This window comes from Glandiceps talaboti, chromosome 10 (genome assembly GCF_964340395.1).
Source record: "Glandiceps talaboti chromosome 10, keGlaTala1.1, whole genome shotgun sequence".
Classification (NCBI taxonomy): Eukaryota; Metazoa; Hemichordata; class Enteropneusta; family Spengelidae; genus Glandiceps; species Glandiceps talaboti.
Genome location: NC_135558.1, coordinates 21,392,970 through 21,407,066, shown reverse-complemented (window position 1 = coordinate 21,407,066; position 14,097 = coordinate 21,392,970).

Below are 14,097 nucleotides of genomic sequence, written 5' to 3'. Positions count from 1 at the left end.
TATGTATGTATGTATGTATGTATGTATGCATGCATGCATGCATGCATGAACACACACACATGCACGCATGTATGTACGTACGTGTGTGTGTGTGTGTGTGTGTGTGTATGCATGCATGCATGCACGAACACACACACGCACGCACGCATGTATGTACGTACGTACGTGTGTGTGTGTGTGTGTATGTATGCACACGTGCATGTATGCCTGCCTACCTACCTACGTGTATGCATGTATGCCTACCTACCTGTACGCCTACCTACTTACCTACTTGTATGCATGTCTACCTTCGTACATGTACGTACACTACCTACATGTATGTATGCCTACCTACCTACCTACCTACGTACATGTATAGATGTATGCCTACCTACCTACCTACCTACCCACCCACCTACATGTCAAGAGCAACAGAAAAAAAGAGAAAACAAGAAATATAATGACTATGACTGGTTGAAGTTGTTCTTGAGTGGAACTCTTGAAAAATGAATGCCTTCCATAAGGGTGATATTGAGTTTTTTGTTCCTACACATAATAATTGCTGGAATGCAACAACCTTGTTATAGTAGGCTATTAGTACATGATATACCCCTGAATTGGCAAAAAGGTGTGTGCCAAACTATAGAAATCTGAAATGTCTTTATGATATCAATCTATTTACGTAGTGGAACAGGTGTAATGGCTTTTGAAATGAAATTATTCAAATTTACAGGGATACACATATAGACATATACGTTCATTTAATTACCCATGCATAGAAAACAAATGCATGGATTGCTTGGTATCATTTGAACATAATGAATTTTAGCTGTATATCTGTGATTTTTGAAGTCCCAGTAAAAGTTAGTTGTCGAAAAAGTTGTTCAAATGTCCGCTACCTCTTCTCACTCAGTACAGGAAAGCTTGACTCGACTTAACTCTGCCTTCGCGATCCCCTACATACCCGCAATATGTACACTAGTTTCCACGGCAAATAATAAACAAAATTCAAACCGTCGTAACATCACTAGTACGCATCAGAAAGTTTACATACTTTATGGTAAGCATGATACCGGTCTGCACTTTGATTATATGCAACTCGTTTACGGCAACACTTTTATGTAACACTCAGTTCAAGAATTTCGCGATGCATGCCACAATGAGGTGAATTTCCATGGCTCTCAAGTTCGTTTGGTTTCTCAAAATATAAAACTCAGATCTGGACAGAAACTTATAGATATATATTTCGATATACGTATCTTTTAATACAAGCAACCCGAAAACTTTGAATGGTCTAGAACAGAGCCAATCAATGTCGGAAAATTGGGGAAAATTTGACCCAATTATACCACTGAGTAGTGCTGAGTACACTACCCAACATTGCAACACAGTAGGTAACAACATTTACTTTTCTCATTTGCATTGTTGTGATAATATGTTATTTTTTACGAATAAATGCACACGTTCTGGCAGCAAACTCGCCCCTAGTATCGAAAGATTGATATTAAAAAAAGAGAGAAGAATTTCAATTTTGATCAAAGAAGAGATGGTATGGGTTTATCCTGGTGAATTCTCCAGCAAGAATTTTTGGTAGAAAGCTGTTGATTTCACCTGGAAGTTGAAGCTGACCTGGTTTGACCGACATCAACGATCTCCTCATGCATGCTTTCAGAAACAGAAATACGCACGAGAATCGAAATAGTGAAGAGATCATATGAAGTTATGTAAGCGAAATCTCCAGTATGATTGCCTGCAGATGTGATCTGACGGCCAACCACAACGTGTAATAATGGGAAGCTTTTATAGAAAGTTGTAGCATAGATCTCATGGTAGGCGTTTTTAAGGCCAAGAAAAAAAGAATTGTTTTCTAGTGAGTTTGCATCACTTAAATACCCCATCTCGATCTTCTTTTTTTCTCATGTTTGTAAAGCCAATGCAGACTGCAGATCCAAGGGAAAACAAAAATAACTCTCCCTACATTAATTGCTACTTCATGGAAGACAACTGCATGAACATTTAAAAAAAAAAAGAATCGGCGTTGTCACACTACTTTAGGTAACGTTTCCTGACTAGAAGTGACAACTTTCTAATTACCGAAAATGCCAATATCTTATTAAAACTAAAAGCTACATCGATAACATTTTCAGAGGTATCGCAAATGTATGTACCAAATTATATTGAATTTGAAGTGTGCACTCTTGAGATATAGCCTAATTACCGAGGTGGAGGGTCTATGCATCAACCTATTACTTCATTTGTACACTGGACTGTCCATTTTACGTTTTTAAAAACAATTGACAGTTAGGAACTTATTATTGTTCACTTTGTTTAAAATTGTGGGACATCCTGTGTTAGATGTACAAAGAAATGTCGTCACTGAGAAACAAGTCATAATCGAGGAGTCTAAAATATGCACTCATTTTTTTCTTCACCTTTCCAGTTCTTTTTAAAACATTGAAAATGATAGAATTTACATGACTGTAAAATTGTCCGTCGTCGAGAACAGTTGCTAAGTGTAGCATTGGAGAGAGTACGTCTTTACTTTGAAGAATGTAACCGAATCGAATATACTGTACATACGCATGCGCTTTTGCGATACTAACTCCCTAGCTTCAAAGAAAGAAAGTTTAGCTGAGTACAGCAGCCATGTTTGACACGTCCAAAGTACGTACGTACGCGTGAAGGATGATAGAAATTCTCGATTAAAAGAAATGTTCACTCAAAACTTGAGCAGAATCAACTACATGTGTTTATGAAGGGAATTCAAATTGATGGCTGCAAAATGCGGACGATCAAACGTTGTCTACGTGAAAATAGGGACTGTTGGTATGTGTGATCATGATCATGATCATGATGTGCGTCGCTATGCACATCTATAGGATATGCAACACTTCTGAACATAGATGATCTGAACTAACTTTTGAAACAAATTCCTTGGAATGGAGGTGTGAGGCTTGTACAATGTGGCTTACATGTGCAAGGGTTAGAGTGCTGTAATGTCTGATATGATAACCTCTATAGTAAAAGTACATCTCTGTCTTGAAATGTTCAAATATTCTTTTACAGAGACAGCATGCAATCAATGTGACTACACGTATTTGAATTCGTCTGGCGAGCTTTCCAAACTTCAAATTACCGAATGAAGTTAAGTCTCCAACTGAAGAGAAATTCGGAATGTTGTTTGTTTGAAACCTGCTGTCCTGAAACCGTGTACTGGAATCTTGAATTGTGTTCTATAGAAAATATACCTGGATATATTTCTGTGGTGATCATCATGAACGAATTGTAGGAGTTGTTGCAGTTCAACTTTGAACGCCCTATTACACCCCTGTCTCATCTTCAAGTTTATGTTAATTATGAAAACTTTCTACACATGCAGGAATATAACGAAATATCGTCTTATAGTGTCAGTTTCATTGACACTACCGTGTATTATTTGAAAGGGTGTCGAACTTTTATTTGTTGATAGCTAACGGAAGGTATGTGTGTATTTTCAGTTGCTTGTAATGTTTTTAAAAAAAATAAATTCTAGTAATGTAGGTTAAATACACCTTTTATGAACAAAACAGTTGTATTTTACCAAAGAACCTTTTTAAGCCTACTGTACGCTTCCATTGAAACAGCTATCCTATTTCAGACAACCATTGTTACAACAGATAGCGCCTATTCATAAATGGCGTCTTTTACGAAATTTTATTTCGTTCCATGTTTTATGTCAAAATTTGGAAATATCTGCATATTATGGTAATTTTTGTTATCATGGCAACGGATGTTCATAAAATTACCCTTTTTTAGAACTCAGCATAACAAACTACCCTACTTAGGGTGGTTAATTTTCTAATAAACTCGATTATTAATAAAATTATTATTTCTATAATTATATTATGTAATTAAACTCCTTTTTGAATATATACCCTGTGTAGTCGCTAACTTAGTATGATGCTATCTTATAAAGTATTTAGTCCAGCCGTCCACTCTGAGTCACAATCAAATACCTGTCATGTAAATATCATATATCGAGAGGGGGTGGGTGTCACTATGTTTTAGAATTAAGTGATAGTTGGTCAGCCCTACTTTTCGTTGGCCCGATCGAAATATCCACTGGAACCCCCCCCCCCCCGCCAGAGAAAATGACCGGTCCCTTACCTACCTTATGTATGTATGCCTACCTGTCTACCACTTTTAAAAAGAATTAATATTCTTGACCAAGGATACAATGGTAAAAAAAAAGTTGCACAGAAATACAAGTAAATTCTCACTGGTTTTTGGATGTAAAAATGTTTAGTGTCGGTCCGGTTATTGGAAACACACAATGTTTTTTTTTCTATTTGACCCTACTAGTGAAGTGTGTATAGATAAAAACAAAAGTTTATAATAATGTCAATTGTTCAACCTTCGATATCAGATCTGACATATCAATTACCAGTAAATTGTTTTGGTGTTTGCAGCTACGAAGTAACAAATCTGACAACATTTTTATCATACACGAGCACATAACTTTAACTATTTTCGCAGTGCTGAATCACGCCCCCATGCGATCAGATGCTGCCATGACAATGCGAGTATAAGGATTACGGTCACAATCTGATGTGGTGAAAGCGTCTAAATGCCTTCCCACGGAAAGACGGTGATCACTCGGTACGAAAACAAACGACACAAAACGATGGAAATAGAGGTAAATAAAGCATTTAGACGCTTTCAGATTGAATCAGATTCGGGATTAGTCAATTCTGTGAAAATGTTCATTTTGTTAGAATCGTAGTGTTGAATTTGAAAATAGGAGAATGATTGAAGATGAGTAGATGTAGCTAATAAATTAAGTGAAAAAAGTTATGTTAAAGGTGAAAAATAACTAGGACATTTATATTTGTAGTTAATGACTTATTTATAGACCGTGGTTTATAGGTTGAGATTCACTGTCACGTGACTGATATCTACGTTGGCCTCATCAAAAATACAAAGAAGCACTTTTAAACGAAAACGTATCAAAATACATCAATGAAGTCCCCTTTCTCATCGACAAAAATAAATACACCCACCCGATGTGTACAGTTTATCTTGAACTGTAGGCATACAGTTGCCATAGAGACGCAGCATAAAGGGTTACACAGAGAGTAAAGAATACAATAACTAAAAATAAGGATATCTTCCACAACTGAAACATGAAATCATACATTCTTTTAATCCGCGATGTGTATTCAGAGTATTTCATCATATCAATTTACGAAATAATTACCACATGACCAGACCTGGCTTGGTGATCAGGCGGAAGAACACTACCAAATGTCTTTATGTGATATCGATAACATTTTCTATTACTCAGTATTTATTCGTTGACACTGTTGCATCCTTCTTCCAGTTTTACCGGTTATCGCTAAGGTACTACCGGTTATCATACTGACATGGAGATATAAAGAATAATACGGGAAAACCTCCATCGTTGCTCGACTTCTGAACTTAGTAAAAGGAAATGTTCTAGCAGAGAATACTTCCTGTCTTGTGTCCCATACTTTTTATAGGTGTAAACAAAACCGGAAAAATCAAATCGTTTCCTTACCATGGTTAACTGGTTACACACGAAGGGGCGATTATTTCACAATAAATGAGTGTTCGATATTTCATAAATGGAATGGACATTAACATCATTACGAAAGGATGAAATGAAAAACACTGTCATGGTTGACGAATTAGCAATGTATGGAAATGAACAATTTTGTTGGTTTCCTACGGCGATGTGAATTACAGTGCCTGTGATGGAGTCTACTCAATTGTTTGCGCGGAAGCTCGGTTTATACGGAAGGCTCACAATTGGCATAGAAGCAACCTAATTAGTTGAATTGATTGGGGTCATCCGGTAATCGTTTAAACTACCGTAGTTTGCTATATCATCAAAAGAGGAACGATTTGGCGGAGTAATTGCTCTCAATTCACGTCTTTGTGCTCAGTTAGTAAAGTTGTCTGATTGTTGATCCAAACACGCTTCATGTCTAAGTATCAATATGTATAAAGAAGGAAACTCTGGGGTGTCGCTTTAGTTTGCTGTAAAACTGTCTTGGAATATTCCACATTTATGAATTCCAAATAAACATGACGAGTTTACATGTACACCAGCAAATACATACACGTGCCTTGTATTAAAAGTTCGCACACAGCTCTGTACAAGAACCTAGACCGAATAGAATAGAATAGAATAGAATAGAATAGAATAGAATAGAATAGAAGAGAAGAGAAGAGAAGAGAAGAGAAGAGAAGAGAAGAGAAGAGAAGAGAAGAGAAGAGAAGAGAAAGAATGTTTTAATTGTGTATTTATCCCATTAGCTGTTTAAATCCAACTAACATTATTTATTGTGGTTTCTTCGTTTACAATCAGTACACAGTGGTTGTAAAATTATTAACATTTTAAAACAATTGTAATATTTCATTCCCTGATATTGCTAAGAGGCTAAACCATGTATAATCACCCAAACATTGTTTTGTTCAATTTCTTGTGAACAAAGATTTCACTTGAAAATATAAATATGAATAGCGCCAGATTTGAAATAAATAATTTGGGTTCCATATGTTGGTAAGTTTCGAGTTCAACTATAACACACCACGTTAGCCTTCACGATATGCTTGTACATCTTATTTATTTATTTATTTATTTTTATTCAGCTTTGACATAATGTCAGGATGAGTCACACAGGTGACTAACACCTATAGAAAGTGACCCTCCACAATAGAACAAAAACAAATTGCACATACAAATGAATACGAGGGAAAAACGATATACAGAGGACAAGATAAAAAGACATGTAAAATGTACACAAAAGCAGAAATGAGAAAATTACCATACATTAAAATATATAACATATAAAATACATTAAACAATTATGTGAGTAATTACTCTCAATTCACGTCTTTGTGTTCAGTTAGTAAAGTCGTCTGTTGGTTGGGTTAATATGTTTGTACATCTTATGTTGGTTGGGTTAATATGTTTGTACATCTTGTGTTGGTTGGGTTAATATGTTTGTACATCTTATGTTGGTTGGGTTAATATGTTTGTACATCTTATGTTGGTTGGGTTAATATGTTTGTACATCTTATGTTGGTTGGGTTGATATGTTTGTACATCTTATGTTGGTTGGGTTGATATGTTTGTACATCTTATGTTGGTTGGGTTGATATGTTTGTACATCATATGTTGGTTGGGTTAATATGTTTGTACATCTTATGTTGGTTGGGTTAATATGTTTGTACATCTTATGTTGGTTGGGTTAATATGTTTGTACATCTTATGTTCGTTGGGTTGATATGTTTGTACATCTTATGTTGGTTGGGTTAATATGTTTGTACATCTTATGTTGGTTGGGTTGATATGTTTGTACATCTTATGTTGGTTGGGTTAATATGTTTGTACATCTTGTGTTGGTTGGGTTAATATGCTTGTACATCTTATGTTGGTTGGGTTAATATATTTGTACATCTTATGTTGGTTGGGTTAATATGCTTGTACATCTTATGTTGGTTGGGTTAATATGTTTGTACATCTTGTGTTGGTTGGGTTAATATGTTTGTACATCTTGTGTTGGTTGGGTTAATATGTTTGTACATCTTGTGTTGGTTGGGTTAATATGTTTATATATCTTATGTTGGTTGGGTTAATATGTTTGTACATCTTGTGGTGGTTGGGTTGATATGTGTGTACATCTTATGTTGGTTGGGTTAATATGTTTGTACATCTTGTGTTGGTTGGGTTAATATATTTATACATCTTATGTTGGTTGGGTTAATATATTTATACATCTTATGTTGGTTGGGTTAATATGTTTGTACATCTTATGTTTGTTGGGTTAATATGTTTGTACATCTTATGTTTGTTGGGTTAATATGTTTGTACATCTTGTGTTGGTTGGGTTAATATGTTTGTACATCTTGTGTTGGTTGGGTTGATATGTTTGTACATCTTATGTTGGTTGGGTTAATATATTTATACATCTTATGTTGGTTGGGTTAATATGTGTGTACATCTTATGTTGGTTGGGTTAATATGTGTGTATATCTTATGTTGGTTGGGGTAATATGTGTGTACATCTTATGTTGGTTGGGTTGATATGTATGATATTGGTGTGCAAACAACAACTGAACTGCATTTAAAAATATTATTTGACAGGTGGGGTTAAAACACGTCTTGATTATTAGATAGTCCACACGCGTGGATTGTTCCAGCATGGAGGTAGTATCTGCTTTTAGCTGTCTGAGTCCATGGTAAGACGTCTTCCGTTTGTCAAATATTTAAAAGAAGGTCGTGTTTATCACAGTACACTGATGTCAAAATCACATCATACCCTGGTCAACTTACATATGGCATGGTAGTTCAATGATCACAGTTCGTTTAGATCAAAGTAATCTACCTCCATGTGTAGATCTAGATAGATGGAATGTGATAGGGCAACTGTATACAGAATGGTAGACCTTCTCGACAACTATTTTCACGTTTGCGATACTCAAGATTGATGTTACTGTTAAGACGTGATATATGTAGTTGTTGGCCCTATACAATCTATACATACATATTAATTGGACGCAAAGGTAACAGAATATGTCAGAATCCAGGAGTGTGATGTATTTTGCGTGTTACTCTGTTATATAATCTTGGCATTGACTGTGTTTTAGCATAGACCATACACTATGGTTTTAGCTTAGCAACCTATCTATTGAAAAGCGGATTAAGTACGACTTTTTGAGAGAGAAAAAGAATTTGGAATACTCTCCGAAAGAAACAGTTGACACCTTGTTGTGCTATTACAGTGAGGACACGATAAGTTGTTGTCAACGCACTCTGGGAAAGTTAGTTTTGAAGCGACCATTCGCAGCGTGAACTAGACACTAAAACAATGCCCTGTCAGTCTGGTAGGCGCCACGGTTTTACAGTCCTTTTCAAAGGCGACATGGCAACCCAAAGGTGTAAAGTCACACTTTTGTTTCAATTGTGAAGTGATAAGCTTTTACTAAATAGGGCTGAAAAGAGAAAGTTTTGTGTTGGAATTTTTCCGAGTTTGAAAAAATAGTAAATGCAACCATAGACCCTCGTGGGTGGAGTGTCTATGATGCAACACCGTTTACACTTGACTTCAAGTTGATATAGGGCGGATGGTGACAATTGACTTATGGAGTAAAATAAGTGTTGAAAGAAACAATGAAATGGGAGGGAAAACATCTCATTATTAGCTTATACCAAAGACAACTCACGTTCAAGGGCGTTACGTTGTTTGAACGCACGAGCATATGATTGAGAGAGGTTGTAACATGTTAACATAGTATACGTCGTCGCCACTGAATTTACGTCTAGTCTACAGAGCTACTCTGACAACTTGCTCGGCCCCAAGTTTATACCCTTCGACCCAATAATTATGATTTCATGTCGACCAGGAGGGAGAGATAGGCGTGGGGGGTTAACTATTGAATTATTGAAATTGTGAATCGTGGACGGAGTATGTGAATTAGCGAAAGTGAACAAGATCTGACTAGGTAACCATGGTTCTATACTGACGAGTTACCGGGTACAATCTCCAAACTAAGCGTGGCTAATATTACGGTTGAGTCTCGAAGAGCTTTAAAGTATACAGTGTGATTTTTTCATGCCAATCTGTTGTAAGTTTTACCCTTCTGTATGAAGCAAAAGAGCGTGCCAAGCGCTCATTCTTCAACACCCCCTGATGATAAATACACGTTTAAATACACGTACATTTGACACTATACGCGCCTATCTGTATGGATAATAATATAATATATACAAAGTCCTGTGTATATTTAGAAAAGTAATATATTCACACTTAAAACCGGTTACAAAGAAAAGTTAACGACAAACCAAGCATGTGCGTATACATATATACATACGTACGTATGTACCTACCTACCTACCTACATACATGCGTACATACATACATACATACATACATACATACATACATACATACATACATACATACATACATACATACATACATACATATATACATACATACATACACACACACACATACATACACACATACATACACACATACATACACACATACATACATACATACATACATACATACATACATACATACATACATACATACATACATATGTCGAGTCTCTTGCAACCAACATTGTTCTTCTTCAGACCAGCTGTACACGTGACTTGAAATGATTTGTTGTCTTGTAGGACAAGTATTCCTCATGTCAATATCTCCATGGTAACTCAATATATTATATTAATACCTGGCTATTTATGTACGTCATGTATACATATAGTGCAATGTATCTCAGATTGAGACTAGACGGGACAATTATTTCACGGGAGACAGTCATCAAGACTCTATTTTGTACAATATTCAACTACAATAATTCGCGTCCTCTCCTGATGAAAGCGAATTTTCTCGATATTTCGTAAATCATTAACCGTTATTGTTAGAAATCTCGTTTGGCTCCAATCATTTATCCAGTAAATTGTCGACTTGTTTGCCGTAATTCTATTTGCCTGCATGTCAATACTGCTGATTAACTTGACCTTTAACCCGTTCATATGCTGCGTAATTCAAGGAGCACCGATTTGTTTGGCAACACGCGGTCTGTTTTGATTGTTGCGGGCTAGCTGATCGTTCATTTGTTGAATTTAATCGTCTCAAATCACAAGCCTCGGGCAGAATAAAATCGTGAAATATCAAAATGTGTCTCTATTCTGTTTACGAAATAAAGGGCATATAAATCTCTACATCTCGGCTCATAGATTTGATGTCGATAAAATATCAATCAATATCTGTTTTTTCACTATTTTGACAAAATTACCTATGGGCAATTTTCGCCAAAATATTTCAAATTAACATATTCTTTCAGTAGATATTTGTCAACACAAACGACCGAAATCAACAAATTTAAATAGAAATTTAAAATTTGCAGGAAATCAAAAATGTTGTTTGAAACAACTGGAGGCAAAATGACAAACAATAATAAATTCAATTCAATGGATTAAAGTTGGTATAACTTGATAATCAACCAAGATATTTGTTGGTATAACTTGATAATCAACCAAGATATTTGTTGGTATAACTTGATAATAAACCAAGATATTTGTTGGTATAACTTGATAATCAACCAAGATATTTGTTGGTATAACTTGATAATAAACCAAGATATTTGTTGGTATAACTTGATAATAAACCAAGATATTTGTTGGTATAACTTGATAATCAACCAAGATATTTGTTGGTATAACTTGATAATAAACCAAGATATTTGTTGGTATAACTTGATAATAAACCAAGATATTTGTTGGTATAACTTGATAATAAACCAAGATATCTGTTGGTATAACTTGATAATAAACCAAGATATCTGTTGGTATAACTTGATAATAAACCAAGATATCTGTTGGTATAACTTGATAATAAACCAAGATATTTGTTGGTATAACTTGATAATAAACCAAGATATCTGTTGGTATAACTTGATAATAAACCAAGATATTTGTTGGAAATTTAAAAGCATGAACATCTTCTTATGACAAAATGTTGGCTGTAATTTCAATTTCTTTGCTCTAAGTAAATTGTAAACTACTTCTCTATTTTTTTAGCTAACCGAGAAAATAGTCTAAATTGCCCGTATTAATCGAAATATATGTGATTATTTCAAAAGGGAAAAAGCGTAAGGAAACACGAAAAAACTGCGTGGGGGTTGGGGTGGGGGTGAATAATAGTTTGTATTTTATTTACACAATGCCACAATTTAAGTTATTTTGTAAACGATGATAGTGGTACGAAAGTAACGATTTGTGAAAACATAACATACTCCTTACTCGTACAGAACAATTCAGAGATATATAGATGAACAAATTCAAATGACAATGGAGAGATGAACAAATTCAAATGACAATGGATATATATATAATATATAAATGTTGAAATTGGAACTTCATCGAACTATACAGTTAGTTGCCTGGTGATGGCAACAAGCGTGAAACTCTGAGTAACGACTCATAACATCCTTATTCTTTTGTATTAAGTCTATAATGCTCTGCTACTAATATTTGCATCGAGCACTGTTCTCTCCAGCGAGACACTCATATTCATATGTATGTATGTATGTATGTATGTATGTATGTATGTATGTATGTATGTATGTATGTATGTATGTATGTATGGATGTATGTATGTATGTATGTATGTATGTATGTATATATATTCAGATGAACATATTCAGATGACAATAAGGAGATATATAGATGAACAAATCCAGATTTTCAATGACACTTTTCAGTCTAGCTCTGCTTACGAAATTTTATTTACTCACAACACGTACTCCCACGAGTCTGGTTGAATATTTCAGTTTCAAATGCAAAATCTTTTATCCACATAGTTTTACCTTTTTCTACTCGCTTAAACAATGCTAGCAGTAAATATCAGTTTAACATTATGTTGCTGTAACATCAACCTTTTCCACACAATGTTAAAGGACACCCACTGTAGAAAAGCCTGATGTCACAGTTTGTAATATATTACACTTAATTAAGTAGCACTGTGCAGGAACCTTAAATGATTTCTCTCTCTCTCTCTCTCTCTCTCTCTCTCTCTCTCTCTCTCTCTCTCTCTCTCTCTCTCTCTCTCTCTCTCTCTCTCTCTCTCTCTCTCTCTCTCTCTCTCTCTCTGAATGCCTTTGTACACTAGTCTATCAATCTTTTTGGAACAGTGACATACAGATGAATATGTAAAGATAAAATCAGACAAATTGATAGGTTTCATCTTTGAAGTGTTGTTTTATTGAAAATACTCCCAAAGGATAAAACTATTTGACGAGAAGTAGTTTCACGCCACCAGAAAGTGGTCTTCAATGTCACTCAAATATTGCACATAATAAAGTTTTATCAAATTTGTGGATTGAACATAAAAGAAATATCCATAGACACTGTACATGTGGAAAGGGACAATCTATGCAGGAAACAATGGATGTACACACCAGTATTTTCGCCTCTCTAGTATACGATATGATCAAAATATCTTTACTATACTAGTTTTGCTTTGATGGCACAGTTTGACCATGTTACCATTATAATTCTTGTGTTTTTGTTTCACTTTCGTACTACATGTAGTTATAGAACCAACTAACGTACATGTACAGGGTTTTATAAATAACACAAAGTTAACCAATGTAATGGTAACCCTAGCAAGGTCATTAAAAATGAAATGATATCCCTACCAAGGTCATTAAAATGGAATGGACACAACAGACATGACAGATACACAACATTAAGATTCGCAACAAACAACGACAATACAGTTGGTTTACATTTTACAGAAATCTAACATAGCCAACAAATTAAACAGAGTCAAAGTTAAACATTTCAGGAAAGTTGTGATCACACACTCATCACAGTTGTGATTTCTGTCAATTTATCCGATAACTTGAAAGCCACATTCGACTTTGAACTTGAAAAATCATCTTCTTGAACAGTTTAGTTAACTGCTCATACGTCATACAAAGGCTCACAGTGTGGGCCATAAGAATGAATAAATTATCGCATCATATATAATAAATAATTTTACAATAATATACATGTCAAATACTTTCTATCTTAGTTTGCCCATTGTGAGCACAAATAAAAGTGTTTCTAGAGAGCGTCGAAATGTTCTAACGAGCACCGTCGCGTAACTTACAAACTTTGAAGTTGAAATGTAATATCAATATACGTACAAGTATCAACATTTGTCAACCCTTGAGGGTGTGAGGTTTGCTTCAAAACTTGAAGGGCTCTGGGGTCAATGTCCTCCCAGGGGGTCCTCATCGTTGAGGCAGGGATGTGAGTTTTGGTTTAAAACTTGCAAGTTCTCCAAAGTCAACTCATCCTCCGGGGGCCATCCCCATTGTTGAGGTAGGAATGTCAGGTGATGTTTGGGTTCAAACTTGAAATCCTCCGAGGTGAGCACCATCCCTCAGGGCAATCCCTCTGTAGGCGATGTGTCAAATTTTGGAATTATCCATATTTAGTAGTCTTCGCGGCGAAGATAATATATCATATTCTTTAAATTCCAGAAATATGAGCTGATGACATCTAAGCTTCTGCTGTCAATAACTTAACAAATCCACGGGAAACAT